The 17,336-nt window shown below is 32.1% G+C and overlaps 1 non-coding gene across 1 annotated transcript; it reads left to right on the top strand.

The window, feature by feature from the left end:
• The first annotated feature begins 16,444 nt into the window (after positions 1–16,444).
• Positions 16,445–16,551, top strand: LOC139903267 (small nucleolar RNA R71). Its single transcript, XR_011778099.1, has one exon. It is a non-coding gene; the product is annotated as a small nucleolar RNA R71 (small nucleolar RNA).
• The last annotated feature ends 785 nt before the right edge of the window (positions 16,552–17,336 follow it).

Below are 17,336 nucleotides of genomic sequence, written 5' to 3'. Positions count from 1 at the left end.
TTTATATGTTATATATTTAAAATAATAATATTAATAATACTAATATTGATATTAATATTAATAGTAGTAATGAAAGTAACTATAACAACTATATTTTAACTTATAATTAAATTTAATATATTAATATTACATATTATTAATTATGTAATATTTAATGATTATATAATATAATATAATATATATATATATATATATATATATATATATATATATATATATATATATATATATATATATATATATATATATATATATATATATATATATATATATATATATATAATAACATATATTTAATATTTAATAGTTATATATTTTAATATTATATAATATATGTTTGTATATTAATTATATTAATAATGTTTTATATATATAAGTATTATATATTTATTCAAAATATTATGTTATTTCATAATAGAAATAACTATTATAAGTTTCAACATATAATATTTATACTTTTTATATATACTACAATATGCATAATATAATAATTATGTATAGAAATTATATATTTATATATATAGATTCATTTTAAATAATAACTTAATTATTTTGTATATTATTTCACATATTTATTTCTAATAATTAAATTTGTATTTTATTAATTCAAATACTTATATTTATATTTATATAAATATACCTATTTATTTACAAACATTTGTTCGTGAATCGTCAGAAACAGTCAAAGGTTAAATGAATTCATGAAAACAGTTCAAAAATTTTGAGACTCAGTTTAAAAGACTTTGCTTATCATGTCAGAACTTATGAAATCATATATAGTTTTGGTTCAAAATAAGTCAAAATTTTCTGGGTCGTCACAAAACATGTCTTACTAACTATGCTGCGTAGATAGTGTATAGACAAAATTCATATCTTAGCGTATCTATTACTGTAAACTCTGCCTGACAGCTTCCGAAAGTTCCTCAGTAATCTACGGGATCTTCTGTACTATACATAGGTATTCTATGTAATTAGAATATCATTCGATATCTGAAAATCATTTCATATCGAAAATCCTTTATCTAACCGTGTAAGATGAATTCTGCAACCAGTTCAAGTTCCTCAGATTCCGACAGCTATTCCGACATGGATTTCCACTTGAGCTCCGAAAACAGTGCAACCGGAATGGACCAACTGATTAGTCATCTTCAATTCTGGATGAATTGGGGATGGGTTTGTAGTCTACTTAATCATTGGAGACAAGAAGAAGGTGATCCTTTCCACCCACCAAATTGCCCACTTGACGAAGAACCTGAAGCACTTACCGGCGAACCAGTTTGAAACACCATCTTCACCCTCATTTCCACACTAGCTCGCAACGATTATGTAATATCTACTATTCTAAATCTTATTCATCCCCTTGTTTCAACCACCAATCATCCCGGAGTAATAGAAGAAGTCAACGAGCTTCGCTGTAACATCCTCAGATCGGGCCTAGACGTAAGATGACCTTTTTACCGTGAGGCATAATTGTGTGATTAATTATGCTTTTATTTTTATTATATGTTTATTGATATTTTATTATTTGGTTAAGACTAGTTTGTGACAAGGGTAACAGAACAGGTTCGTTTATTTAATTTGGACTCCGTTAGGGCGGTCAAATTAAGTCCAAAAGTTATCAGATAACTGGTAAATACTCGTGTGTGATGGGGTATTATATTTAACATAAATATATAAGCCTTGGACCAGCTCATTTCTATCTTTTTCTTGAAACTTCTAAACACCCCGTACCTAACTCTTTCTTCCTCACAAACCCTAATCTCTTGATCTTGATTTGGACCTTAAATTGTGTTTGAAATCGATTTCCTTGTGTCTTTGTGAGTCTATCAAGGTAAGATTTGTGTAATTTCATGTCCAAATCAGTGTTTTAATTTAGGTTTTAAGTTAGACTTTTGTAAATGTGATTTTGGTGTCATAATACTTAAATTGATGTTGTTTTGGCTCAAAACTAGTGGGTTTATACTTCTAAAGGTTTTGTGTACAAGTTATAGTCAGTTTTGAGGTCAAAAACAGGTCCAAGATCGAGATTAGGGTGATTTTGGTTCGAAACCCGTCAGTTTCTGCTGTTGCTGCTCGATGAACAGAACTGTATGGTTGCAGCCTGCAATCGCACGGGTACACAATGCAGCCACACAGGTGCATTTGCAACCGTATAGATGCAGTGGTGTTGGTGCAACCGGGCTGCGAGTGTGCAACCTTACGGATACACCATGTAACCGTACGGATGGACTTGCAACCGTACGGATGCATGTGCAACCGTACGGATGTAGTTCAGTGAGACATTGTTATGCAATTTAGCTGTTTTCTGGCCGCTATGCTGTCCGCGTGACTTATGATAATCAGGATGTAAATTCTAAAAATGCATAAGTGTTAGGTGGACTTTTAGCGACGCTTTTGGTACTAGTTTGCTGTATTATGCAGTTTTGTGCTATCACACAGAAACTAACTTGGTTTGCCTTATGTTCAGGTGATAAGGATAAGGACGCAGCTCAATGATAGATTATCTGAGCTAGTACTGGTATTCGGTGAGTGGGACTATCTCCGGATAGAGTATTAAGTAGCTGACACGCTACTTGTTCAGACTCTTTATATTATATTTTTGTTCAGTATGAATACCATGTGTAGTTAGATATTGTCATGCTAGTTAGGACGATTGCATGACTGATTATCTGTGATCTTATGTGCGCACTATTAATTGGACACCAACCGAGGCGGCAAGGTTGGGAACCCACCGTGGCGGCAAGGTAGGGTTGGTGTGAGGTCGACCGTGGTAGCCTGGTCGGGTCATGATGTTACTGATTTTTCAGTATAGCATAGAAGGACGCATGTGTTGCATCTAGACGGTTATGCAGTGGAATCAGTAAAGCGGTCTATCGGTAGACTGTAGCCTGATCAGCTAAGTCGTGTGCTCGTACAAGCCGCCGATCCTCATATTGTCAGTTGTTATTTTATGCTAGTTCATGACGTTAGTATATTTGTGACCCTTGCATGTTTTGTTGCTTATGTTTGGTCTGTTAGATAGTATCCATTCACTTAGCAGTTGTGCTAATTCCCCCACATTTCCACCCCTTGTAGGTTTAGGTACTGTTGATTAGTATGGGTGATGTAGACGGATTAGAAGACATTTTTTACTATGAGTTGACTCTGATGTTTTCTGGTTTTGTAATGTTTTAAAGTAACACCGACGTTTTGGAATATTGTAATAATGTTAACTAAGATGATTTATTAACTATGGTTTGTAAACTTTAACCAGGGTTAGTTTGGTAATAATATGTACTTCCGCTGTGTTTTAAAAAAAATCAGGGTGTTACAAGTTGGTATCAGAGCGTGGTTTAGCATCAAGTACGTGTGCGTATCTTGTAATGGCCCGTCCAAATCCATATGGATGAATACAATAACATTTGGTCCCATTGCGAGGTTTTGACCTCTATATGATACGTTTTACAAATATTGCATTCGTTTTTAAAAGACAACTTTCATTACAACGATAGTTGACAAATATGCATACCATTTCACATTATAATTAGACTATAAATGACTTAATCTGTCATTTACTTTAATATAATCTTTTTGAACTCGACGACTCGAATGCAACGTCTTTTGAAATATGTCATGAATGACTCCAAGTAATATCTTTAAATTGGGCAAATGCACAGCGGAAGATTTCTTTCATACCTGAGAATAAACATGCTTAAAAGTGTCAACCAAAAGGTTGGTGAGTTCATTAGTTTATCATAAATATTCATTTCTAACAATTTAATAGACCACAAGATTTTCGTTTTCATTTTCATTTCCATAATCATTATACAGGCATTTCGCAATCTGCATAAAGATAAAATCATTCATATGGTGAACACTTGGTAACCTAACTAACAGGATGCATATAGAATATCCCCCGCATACAGGCATTTCGCAATCTGCATGCTATATACCGGCTGTCGCAATCAGTATATATATCAATCGAAGTACTAAAGCATTCGTACCCCGAATGGGACTTGTCAAGGTCCATAGATCTATCTTTAGGATTCGCGTCAATTAGGGGCCATTTCCCTAATTCTTAGGCTACCAAGCTAAAAATGGGTGATATTCGGTATTCGTAATCCAACCATAGAATATAGTTTAGTACTTGTGTCCATTTCGTAAAACAGTTATAAAAACAGCGCATGTATTCTCAGCCCAAAAATATAATAAAAGGGAATAATGAAACTCACTTTCACAAATTTTCAATTCGTCAAAAAAACAGACTTAGCCACGGATCGATTCACGAACCTATAACAAATATATACATATATATCAAAGTATGATAAATATATTCAAATCATATTTTTATTTACGTGTTGATGATTTAAGTTGTCAAGTTAGCAGTCCAACGTTAGTAGTCCAATGTTAGCAGTCCAACGTTAGTAGTCCATATATATAGTTCAATACATCACCCTGGAATAATCAAGACGTATTGCAAATATAATGTCTAAGACTCAATCACAACCCATTGTACAACTATTGTCTTTGAAGTTATCTCGACGTGTTGTGTACATGTGTCTTACGATTTATCTGACGTATTGTAAATATATTGTCTAATACTCAATCACAACCCATTGTACAACTATTGTCTTTGAAGTTATCTCGACGTATTGTGTACATGTGTCTTACAATTTATCTGATGTATTATATATATATTGTCTAAGGTTTAATCACGACCCACTGTACAAACTGTTGTCTTTGAAGTTATCTCGACGTATTGTGTACATGTGTCTTACGATTAACCAAGACTAGTATAGTACAAGGAAATATGTATAAATACATGTATAATACAAGAAAAGTTAGCAAGGACATGGTTAGTATATATTTTTGCAAAATAATCCCGTAGCTATTTTGGTAATTTCTAACCAATCTTGTTTTGCCCATATCTTCTTCGTTATTAATCAGTTTTGAGTGATTCAGATTGCTATGGTTTCGTAACGAACTGTAGTATTTAGAACTAAACTGAAAAATTTGTGGTTTATAGTCGAAGTTACAGGTTACAAGTCCATATTTGAAAAAGGTAGTCATTTCCGTCGAAAGAACCATTTTGAAAAACATACTTTTACTTTGAGTTTAACCATAATTTTTGGATATGTTATCATGTTTATATGAAATATTATTTTCCCAAAATACAAAGCTTTAAATCAAAGTCTAAGATAGTTTTTTTTTTATTATCCAACCCGAAACAGCCCCCGGTTTTACTACGACGGCGTATATCCAGTTTTACGGTGTTCTTCGTGTTTCCAAGTTTTAACTCATTAAATTAGCATATCATATAGATATAAAACCTGTGTTAAGTTATTTTGAAAAGTCAAGTTAGAAGGATTAACTTTGTTTACGAACAAGTTTAGAATTAACTAAACTATGTTCTAGTGATTACAAGTTATTTTCTTCAAATAAGATGATTATATAATTATGAATCGAATGATGTTATGAACATCATTTCTACCTCAAGTATAGTAGGTAAACCTATTGGAAATGATGAGAAATAAACTTGAGCTTTGAAGGATCTTGGATGGCTTGAAAGTTCTTGAAGTAGAATCATGACACGAAAACAAGTTCAAGTAAGATTATCACTCGAATTAAGATAGTTATAGTTATAGGAATTGAATCAAAGTTTGTATATGAGTATTACCTTGATATAGAATGATATCTTACTGTAAACAACAAGGATTTCTTGAGGTTGGATGATCACTATACAAGATTGGAAGTGAGCTAGTAAACTTGGAAGTATTCTTGATTTTATGAAACTAGAACTTGTAGAATTTATGAAGAACACTTAGAACTTGAAGATGGAACTTGAGAGAGATCAATTAGATGAAGAAAATTGAAGAATGAAAGTGTTTGTAGGTGTTTTTGGTCATTGGTATATGGATTAGATATAAAGGATGTGTAATTTTGTTTTCATGTAAATAATTCATGAATGATTTATAATATTTTTGTAATTTTGTGTAATCATTCATGCTAGTTGCCAAATGATGGTTCTCACATGTTTAATGACTCACATGGGCTGCTAAGGAGCTGATGATTGAGTGTATATACCAATAGTATATACATCTAGAAGCTGTGTATTGTACGAGTACGAATACGGATGCATACGAGTATAATTGTTGATGAAAATGAACGAGAATGTAATTGTAAGCATTTTTGTTAAGTATAAGTATTTTGATATATGTTCTTAAGGCTTTCAAAAGTGTATTAATACATATAAATACAATACATATATATACATTTTAATTAAGTCGTTATTTCGTCGTTAATCGTTACATGTATATATTATTTCGAAACCCTTAAGTTAGTAGTCTCGTTTTATGTATATAGTTCATTATTAATACACTTAATGATATACTTAATTATCATTATATCATGTTAAACTTAATGTATTAATATATCTTAATACAATACATATGTATTTATTTTAATTAAGACGTTATTACGTCGATAACCGTTACATATATATCTTGTTTCAAATTCCTTAATTTAGTAGTCTCATTTTATGTATATAACCTATTGTTAATATACATAATGAGATACTTACTTACCATAATACCATGTTAAATATATATATATATATATATATATATATATATATATATATATATATATATATATATATATATATATATATATATATATATATATATATATATATATATATATCATGTCATTTTTACAAGATTTAACGTTCGTGAATTGTCGGATAAACTGGGTGGTCAAACGTTTATGTAAAATCCGTTTCAATTAATCAAGTCTTAACAAGTTTGATTGCTTAACTTGTTGGAAACATTTAATCATGTAAATATCAATCTCAAATATATACATATATTTATATACATATTTTATTTACAAATAGTGGTTCGTGAATCGTCCGGAAGAGTCGAAGGTTACATGAACACAGTTCCAAACTTAACAGACTTTGCTTATCATGTCGGAAACATTAATTCATTTAAAGATTAAGTTTAAATTTGGTCGGAAATTTTTGGGTCGTCACAGTACCTACCCGTTAAAGAAATTTTGTCCCGAAATTTGGTTAAGGAAAGTTTGATAATGGAAGTAAGATTATTCTTGTATCAAGAACTATAACTTGAATTCTTATCATGAATTCGATCGTTCATATAATCATTATCAAGGAAATAGATTAATGGAGTATTTTGAATACCTTGAATGAGTCGAGTTCCGTTTATGAATAGCACGAGTTCAATAAATATAGAGTTTTTTTCGTCTTTGCGAAAATATGGATAGAACAATTCGATTACGCGAAGAGTATGAATGAAGCTATCGTAAAAGATGGAATTGAGGAAATAAAGTTTCGTCTTAATTTTTGACGTAGTCACAGTTGATTTCCGGATTTCAAGGAATGTAAAGAAAATCTTCGAAATCTATAAAAGATTTGATTTTTCAGGATTTAAGGAAATTAGGATCCTCTTTAATTAAATGCAATAATCTACCTCGATTGCTCTGTCTGTGATGAGTGTAGAGGTGTATACGAAAATGCTTATTAATTACGCTACAATATACACAAGTTATTTAATTATTTAATGAATGGATATACCTAAACCTTGCTACACACTTATAGGCAGTGTACCTAATCGTAGAGTAGTGTAGTTTTTAGTAAGTCCGGTTCGTTCCACAGGGAGCTAGCTGAGTTTAACGCTATATTTTATAAACTATAAACTATAAATATATAATTATTTTTATTATAAAAGGAGGGTTTTTACCGTTTAACGACCGGTTTGTCAGATTTTTAGTTTTAGCGATAAAGATAAATTGCGATAAAATAAATTGCGAGTAAATAAAATAGCAATAAAATATGAAATAAAAGTATTATGCTTATTTAAACTTCCGTAATCATGATGTTTGATATTTTAGTTATATATTATTACCCCGGGTTAATTGTTATTTGGCCTGGTTTATTTGATACGACTATCTGGCTTTTGCCCATAATAGTCCATCGGTCATAAATATAAAGTGCGAGTGTCCTCGTCAAATTACCCTTATACCCGAAGTCAAATAGTCAAACTAATTAAGGATTTAAACTGTGACGCAGTTATCACTTCTGTCAACAATTACACCAGTTATCACTGTATGTAATCCACCCCTGTTTTAATTAGATATGAATATTAATTTACCCACTTGATCAGTTTGAATACTCAATTACCTAACCCGAATAATTAATTAAATGACTATAATAGACTCTGTATGAACGTCACTAAATAGGACAACCATAATCATTATTTAATTATTAGGTTAATTAATTTGAAGATAGGTTCGACAGACTCCAATGAGTTGTCACTCGATTAGACAATACCCCCCATCTATTAATAGTCCATAGTCCAATGTCCACAAGTGTCGGTCTTTGTCCAAACATTAATTATGGTCCAAAGTTCAATAACCCGGTCTTTAATATTTAGTCTAACATCAAGATTACTTCGGCTCAAATAAGCATAATAATAACTTAGTTACGAAACATTAAAATAAAAACGTTGAACATAACTTATAGTGATTAAAAATCGCGTAGTGTTACACGGACAGAGTTTTGACTTACAAAACCTTAAAACATTTGTTACAATAACCTTATTATTGAAATTATCTTAACTTAAAATTATAACACAAATATAGGTATAGATTTAGAGAAAGAAAAGAGATTTAAAATCTCTGGGGTGTTTAAATTAAGCAGAACTCGGCTGCTTTTATAGGCATTTTGAATCCTGGCTGCTCCGCGATCGCGATGGTATTGTGCCTTGGGGCTCCGCGATCGCGGAGGTCCCTTTTCCACCTGGTTCTAGTTTGGATCCTAGCTTGTCGACATAATATTATATAATATAATATTTAAGTAATTATTTAAATATTATATTATATATTCTCGTGCATAGTTGACTTGTACTTTCAGCTCCGTTAAGTCGTACGTTGATAGTTGGTTCATGTGTCATTTCCGGATTTTCGAACTCCTTTTTGTACGCTGAGATATCTTGTACTTTGCGTTTCGCAACTTGTACTTTTATCATTTTTAGACGTTAATCATCAATAAATTGAATCACTTGAATTGTATCTTGTACTTTTGAGCTTTTTGGTCATTTGCGTCTTCAAATCGTCAATTATGCCTTTTGTCTTCACCTTTTATTATTTAAACGAATATCATTTGTAAATAGAACAATTGCAACTAAAAGCTTGTCTTTCTGGAGGGATAATGCTATGAAATATATGTTCGTTTATAGCATTATCAAATATTCCCACACTTGAGCGTTGCTTGTCCTCAAGCAATATAGAACTTGAATCACACTAATCACTTCTTTATTCTTCACACTTTATACATCAGTGATTTTGATACTGCGGTATAAACAATGATAGTAACATTGTGGTTTACAGTCCCACATGACTATAAAAATTTAGATCCTTTAGGAAATAGGATCTTTATGAAAACATTTGATCTTTTGAAAATTCAAGCTAGGTTTTACCCTAGACAGGTTTTCCGGAATAACCCTTCACCGGTGTTTTGCAAAATTGTTTTTGTGGGTTGTGGGTTTCAGATTTTTTTAAAAATTTTAGCTCAAAACTTGCGGTTTTGTGTCACCCACTTGTTATCCTTGTATTAGGAAAGCACACATCCAGTCTACTTGTCCCGTATATTACCTTTCGGTAAACGACCGTCCGGTTGTAAAGGAAAGCGATGAACAAGCAACTGTTAAGGCGATGTCTAATGACATGCGTATGATTATGGTCCACAACGTGTCAGATGCAATTACTATCCTTGGTAGGAGCAATAGTAAAGATCACCCTATAGTTTTTCGGTTTGGCACAAGGTTCTGTCTTCGACCATGCTATGCAACCACCGTTCTTACGGTTGACACCCGATTTGGTTCAGATGACCTAATGAATTCTGACGAAATCTTAGGATTTTACGTTCAATGGTAATGAACGCATTGAAAATGGGTTTTTCAGAAAACAAATCGGTTTTAGTTTTGATCAAAATATTTTCTCGTTCAAGCTCGAGTTTAGATATCATTGAATTCCATGAGTTTGAATTCTCAATCTTTAAGGTCAATCTCAAGGATTGAGTAATATCAGGCTTAAAAGCTGATTTTTAATCTTTAAGGAGATTATCCTTTCTGGGGGTCTGATTCATTAGTCTTATCCAGCTAATTTGCACGGCGCCCTCCCCATTTTATGAGACAGATCCTCTCATGGTTAGGATAAGTCTGACCACTTGGCGACCCTGTTTGATGCTGAGGTCCGTGGATTTCCTGCTGATTTTAGAGATGACTTTTCTAGATTTTTCGTCAACCTACAGCTGGTCTGGACGACAACTTCTTGACCTAAATCAAGAAGCGCGTGTCTTTTTCGGAAGACTTTACTTCCTATAATGATGGAATTGATTCATCGTGTAGATCCATCTTTCTCATATATTTATATTTCAGTAAACCGGATAAAACTGATTAGTTTAGTCCAAAGCAAAAGTACCTGCAATAATCTTGTACAAAAATGTGTGATATATGTTTTAAATAACTTGGTAATTCTTCCCACACTTAGCTTTTATTTATGTTCTTTGCCTTTTTATTCTTCTCCATTTCATTTTAAATGAATTCTAATATTTAAGGTTGTTTCTCAATTTATGTCCTTTTTGAGGCAACGATAATTTCGGTTTTATCACCTAGTTTTATCGTTCATAAATATGTATAAACATGATTTTGAATTCATGTAATTGAAAATTTTGAAAAATTTTACTAGAATTGGGTAGTCAGTATATAAGACTAGGGCTGTTCTTTATTATCAGAGAGCACTAGATTCTAATACAACTACTGCGTTACTAGTATTTTTAATGGTAACCAAGTGTATAAGTTAAGATTTTAAAAATTCGAAAGAATTTAATCCCTTCCCACACTTAAGATCTTGCAATGCCCTCATTTGCAAGAAATCAGTAAAAATTTAAATTCATGAGGGTGATTAGCGTAGAAAATGATTAAAATTTTACCAAAGTTTCCAAACATTTTGTTGATTGTTTGTTTGAATGATAAATGGTGCACGTCATTTGTTCATTCCTTCATTTGTTATATCACTTTTGTTTTTCATCTTGTCGTCAAAATTGGTAGCTTTTGCTGAACTTAATGCCAGTCTTTGAAAATGCGCTGTTTTACCCTGATTTATATATGACATAAACTACAAACATATATGCATATTTTTGAAGTTTGGTTTTATAATCCCACATTCAAAAATCTAAAAAATCTAAAATCGAAAATCGAAAATGTTAGAAAACTAATAAACTATTACAATATCAAAATAAATATTAAAGAATATAAACATTACAAATTACAAAACTTAAATAAAAATAAGAAAATAAGAATAAGAAAAACTATGGTTGATGAGGATACCAGTAGGGGTTCCATGGTTCGTTGTACGTGTCCTGGTATGCTTGAAATGGATCGTATGTAGGAAACGGTGGTCTTGTATCTACAGTCCAAGGAGGAAAGTTGGCTGGCTCGGTAGGTATGTAGTTCCTACCTTGGAAGGCTAAATGGGCTTGGATTTGACGTTGATGGAAATCCCATGCCTGAAACTCATGTAGCCTAGCAGCTTCATATTCGTTTTGAGCCATTAACCTTTGTATGTCTGTCATTTGGTTTCCTCCACCTATATTACCTTGTTCTTGATCCCGTTCTACCTGTGGATGTCTACCTTCATATGGTAGTGCAACGTTTCGTCTTTTCAATAAAACCTTTGCACCAGCATATACACGTATATCAATTCTATCGCGTTGTTCGGGTACTGGTACTAATTCTCTCCCGCGAGTTCTATCCACATTAAGGTACTCAGCAATCAAGGTAATAAAAATACCACCTCCTATTATACTATGGTGTCTCATACCACTTACCATCACCGATAAATAATAACCCACACAATAAGGTATGTTCACAAAGCTCTGTGGGTCTCTAATACACATGAGGTAAAACAAATCATTTTCATTTACCTTATCCTTATTTTTACCTCGCTGTGTAATTGAGTTAGCTATAAATCTATGTATAACTCTAAGCTCAGCTCTATCAATATCGGTGTAAGAGTAATGTCCCCCACGAAATCTATTATGGCTAGTCATTCTACTCCATAATCCATTCATATCAAAATTCTCATCAACCCTCCTACCATTAAATATTAACTGCCTACAATCATAAGATTCTAATTCCTCGGGCGTATATATGTACAAAGCCTGAGCCATCTCTAAAAGAGACATACGGCGCATCACACCACCTAACAAAAATCTAATAAAACTCTGATCGGTTATACTAGATACCTGATCATTTATTTCTACAGTACTTAGCAATTCAACACACCATTCCTTATATACAGGCCTACATATGGTGAATAAACGTTCCCAATAACTAAAGGTAGAATTACCATACCTTTGGTAAAGTAACTCTCTGATTGGTTTGGCCAATCCCACCATCTCTAATGGATCCCAATCTATCACCCTGGGCACTTCAACCTCTTTAGGATGAAGAATGCTCAAGTTCCTCTGATATTTTGGATAGTCTATCCAAAATCTGTCAAATCTTAAATTTGGGTGTAGATTCGCCTCTGTTATGTCTGTCAATGGGATGAATGGATGTGGTTCATATTGCCTGTACTGATTGTTGATCTGTTGTTCATCTTCATTCTCAGGAGGAGCATTAGAAGCTTGGGCTGCGGATGATGATTCACCCCTTTCAGTCTGCAAAACACATTAAACACAATTTTTGTGCATCCAAATATGCATTAGTGTTAGCAAAATCATAAATCAAAATAATCATAATGACATGTTTAAACAATATCAAACTTATACACATTTTCATATTTTTAACAATTCTACACTTTTTTAAATAAGCATATATGAAAATGTTTACAAAGTTCATAAGCATTCAACTCAAATAACATGTTAAAATAACCATTACTAGCAATTAAACAAATTTCAAATGGCATTTACATCAATTTAATCAAGTTCATGAATTTTATACCTAAAAAGTCCACTTTATTTCTCAAAAATCATGTTTAGGATCAAAGTTTGGATCATTTAGTTACCTAAACATGTTATACTACTTAATTTAGCAATAATTCATGAAAAATTTTGGCCATAACCCCTTTATATCAAAAAGCCCCAAATTGCTCAAGAACACTAACCCTAGATTTCTAAAAATTTTGAAGTTTAAGGCTCCAAATCATGACAAATAGCATCAATTTAGGTTATACAAGCATAATATACTAACAATTTAACTATAAACAAGCTAGAAATCATCAAAATCAAATTAGGTAAAAATATGCTCAAGAACACTATAAATCCCAATTAAAGAGTGTAATGTGTAGAAATTTACCGTTTTCCTTAAAAAACTCCTTGGTAGAATTCTCCTCATCGTGTTTTTAGTGAGAAATTTGGTGAAAAACGGTCAAAAATCGTGATTTGTGTGTGTTTTTCGCAGAAAAAAATGAATGGGGATGGGAGGAGACTGGTCTGTCGACCAGTTTATCCTTTCTGTATTTCGGTCTCTCCATGATCGCGGAGATATTTACTCTCACTGCTCCGCGATCGCGGAGCAGCATTTTTCCGAATTTTTTAATTTTTTTTTATTATTATTTTTTATATATATAAACCTTTACTTAATTAAAACAAATAAATAAATAATTTTAAAATTTTGTTTTTCCTTGGTATTTAGAGTGAGGTCGTTTCGGTATGTTCACCTAGTTCGTCCCTCAACAAAATTTCAAAATTTGTCATTTTAAAGCGATTGTTTTAAAAACAAAGATTTTTTTGTTTTTTTAATGTTTTTGGCATACTTTATATCAATAAGATTAAAAATAATGATTACAAAATTTTTCGTCCCTCCCTCGGGTAAAGCAATTTCGGTTCAAGACCTAGTGTTTAACTTACGACGAATTTTAGAAATCATATTTTTAACTTAATGAAATAAAGTAAATTTTGTTTTTAAAATTCACACAACACTTAAGTTTAAAATGCATAAAATATAAATATTTTTAATATTTTTATATTAAAATTTTTATAAATTTTAAAAGACTATATTAAAATAAAATAGTTATATATTAATTATAAAAAGAAGGAAAATTAAAAATAAAATTAAAAATCTTTTTGGTCTTTTATCCCACTTTAATCAATCAAATTTTTGAATTGATTGATTAAAGATATTTATACCTTATGTATAAACGGTAAATTTTTGCAGGGATGGATTAAATTTTTGTATTGATATTAGTAATTTCGGTTTATTATACCTATTTTTAAATGAATATCAATTTAATACTTTATAGCGACAATTTAGCGTTTAAAAACAAAAGGTTAAAAGCATAAAATAAATAAAAACTTACCTGTGAATCTTATTAAACCATGGCTGATATCAAATGCATGCTTCATCTTGTAAAACCTAAAAACAAAAAATTCAGAATGGGGGAAGAGGACTAGTTCTTTAGGGTCTGCTAGTAGAAAAGACCAATCGGATTCTATTCTCGGAACTACACGAAAAAAGAATATCAAACTTCTAGATATCATAAAATTATCTTTAAAACTTTTGAATCTCCCCACACTTAGCTAGCTGTGGTGTTGAAATCGTGATTAACTTCATTGTCAACTTCTATCAAACCATCATCAACTTGCATATCTGTGATTTTTGTTTTAAGCCATTGGTCGGTTTCTTTTGTAATCTTTACAAAATCAACTAATTTCTCTTTTTCTTTTGATGACAGATTAGATACTAATCGGTTACATAACTTAAAGTTCCCCTTAATCCTAGCATCGTGAACTCGTTTATAAAGCTTCTTCATTGAACTGTTAATAACGAGGTCATCTAATTTTGTATCATTAATGGGGTTCTTTGTTTTCTGGTCATCATTAGGTGTTACTTCATCTTCCCCACACTTAGGCATTTTAACATTGTTAAGCACTACCGTTGGAGTTATTGGATCAACGGTTTTGGTTGGTGGAGATCTAGACTTTCGACTCACAAAGGTGATCGATTTTTCACCATCATTAAGTGTCATTCTACCTTCTCTTACATCAATTAACGCCTTGGTGGACGCTAAGAATGGTCAACCTAAAAGTAGAGGAAAGTTTGAGTCTTCTTTTATGTCTATAATAACAAATTCGACTAGAAATGTTAAATTACCTTCTTGAATAGGTAGGTTGTCAGCAATTCCAACTGGGTGTCTAATGGTTTGGTCAAAGAATCGAACACTCATCTCCGTTGGACTTAACCCTCCTAAATTTAACTTCTTATATAATGAAAGAGGCATAATACTTACACTTGCACCTAGATCTGTTAGTGCATTATACATGACACAATCACTAAGTAAACAAGGAACAATAAATTCACCCGGATCACCCGACTTAGGTGGAAATTCCGGTGGAATAGTATATAATGGTTCTATTTTTACGGCTTTGGTTTCTTGTTCTTGCTTACTCTTCCTCTTCCTTTTCGAAGTATCACCAACACAAACTTTATTACCTATTTCTTGCTCATATTCAACTTTTATTGGAAATGGAATAGGTGGTTTGTATGGTGCATATATTGGTTTTTCAAAACCTGGTGGTGGTGTAATTTCTTCATCGTCTGAAATCTTTTCCTCTTTTATTTCTGGTTTTTCAGAATTTGTTGAAACCATGTTAACATTTTCATTCCGAGGATTTACTTCAGTATTACTTGGTAACTTTCCTTGTTTCCTTTCACTCATTAGGCCCGCTAGAGTACCTACTTGTTTTTCTAGATTTAAAATGGAAGTTTGTTGAGTTCTAAATGATTGATCAAACTTTTCATTTGTTTGCGTTTGAGATGTAATAAATTGTTTTTGAGATTCAACTAACTTTAATACCATTTCTTCTAGATTTGACTTCTTCTCTTCAGTTTGTTGTGGTTGTTTATATAAGCCTGGCCTTTGTTGATTGAAAGTATTGTTTTGATTATTATTATTGTTATTGTTGGGTCCATTTGGATTGTAAAGAATGTTTTGACTTCGGTTTAAGTTTTTCCTAGGTTGTTCATAATTATTTTGATAATTATTTCCCTGCCTTTGGTTTATGTAGGAAACATTCTCACGTTGTTCCATCGTTTGCTCAATATTACATTCCTTCGTTAAGTGTGGTCCACCGCATTGCTCACAACTGATTTGTATTGCGTGAATATCTTTAGTCATCTTTTCCATTCGTCTTTCAAAAGCATCTATTTTTGCTGAAACGGAATCAAAGTTATGGCTAGAATCGGCTCTAGCCGCTTTGGATGAATGTAAGATATTTTTCTCTTGGTGCCACTCATGAGAGTGGGAGGCTGTTTTATCAATAATTTTGTGAGCTTCAGTAGTGGTTTTCTTTATAATGGAACCACCAGCAGCTGTGTCAATATCTTTTCTTGTAGCGACATCGAAGCCTTTATAGAATATTTGAACTATTTGAAAAGTGTCTAAACCGTGTTGAGGACATCCTCTCAACATCTTTCCGAATCTTGTCCATGCCTCAAATAAAGTTTCATTTGGCTTTTGTGCAAATGTGGCAATTTCTCCTTGAAGTCTCACGGCTTTAGATACCGGAAAGAATCTTTGAAGAAATTTCTCTACTAAGACATCCCATGTATCAATTGCTCCTTCTGGTAATGATTCTAACCAATCTTTAGCTTCTCTAATTAAAGTCCAAGGGAACAACATAAGATAGATCGTTTCATCTTCAATTTCTCGAATTTTAAATAAAGTACAAATTCTATTAAAGGTTTGAAGATGTTCGTTTGGATCTTCTTTTTCTGTACCACCGAATTGGCATTGATTAGTAACCATATGTATGATTTGTCCTTTGATTTTAAAATTTGGTGCAGTAACTTCTGGTTGAGTAATGGCATGACCTTGGCCCGTACGTGTGGCTCTCATTCGATTTTCCATAGTTTGAGGTTCTAGATCTTCCATATTTAAATTTATTGAATCCGAATCACTAGAAGATTCTGATTTAACGGTTTCTTCTTCGAAAAACTCCGTTTGAATAAATTGTGGTTCAGGAGGAATGTTTAATGGTTCAGGATCTTGGAATTGTCCCTGAATATCCTCCGGGTTCTCAATTGTGAAGTCGGGTTCAAAAAATGGATTATCAGAAATTTGAATTTAAATACTAGTTCGACTAGATGATGATTCTAAAAATTCAATTGCAGTAATATTTGCTAGATGCCTTGATCGAGTTACAGGTGGTGAACGTATGAAAGGTGGTGAACGTTTTGCTCGGTGCATTCACTGAATATCCTATTAGTTAAAAAGATAAAAATTATATAAGTTATCAAATTAATAGACTTTTCTGATTTTGCCCACGTTTTGAA

Source organism: Rutidosis leptorrhynchoides, chromosome 3 (assembly GCF_046630445.1).
Source record: "Rutidosis leptorrhynchoides isolate AG116_Rl617_1_P2 chromosome 3, CSIRO_AGI_Rlap_v1, whole genome shotgun sequence".
Classification (NCBI taxonomy): domain Eukaryota; kingdom Viridiplantae; phylum Streptophyta; class Magnoliopsida; order Asterales; family Asteraceae; genus Rutidosis; species Rutidosis leptorrhynchoides.
Note: the sequence above shows the minus strand (reverse complement) of the source record. Positions and strands in the feature narration are given on the sequence as shown.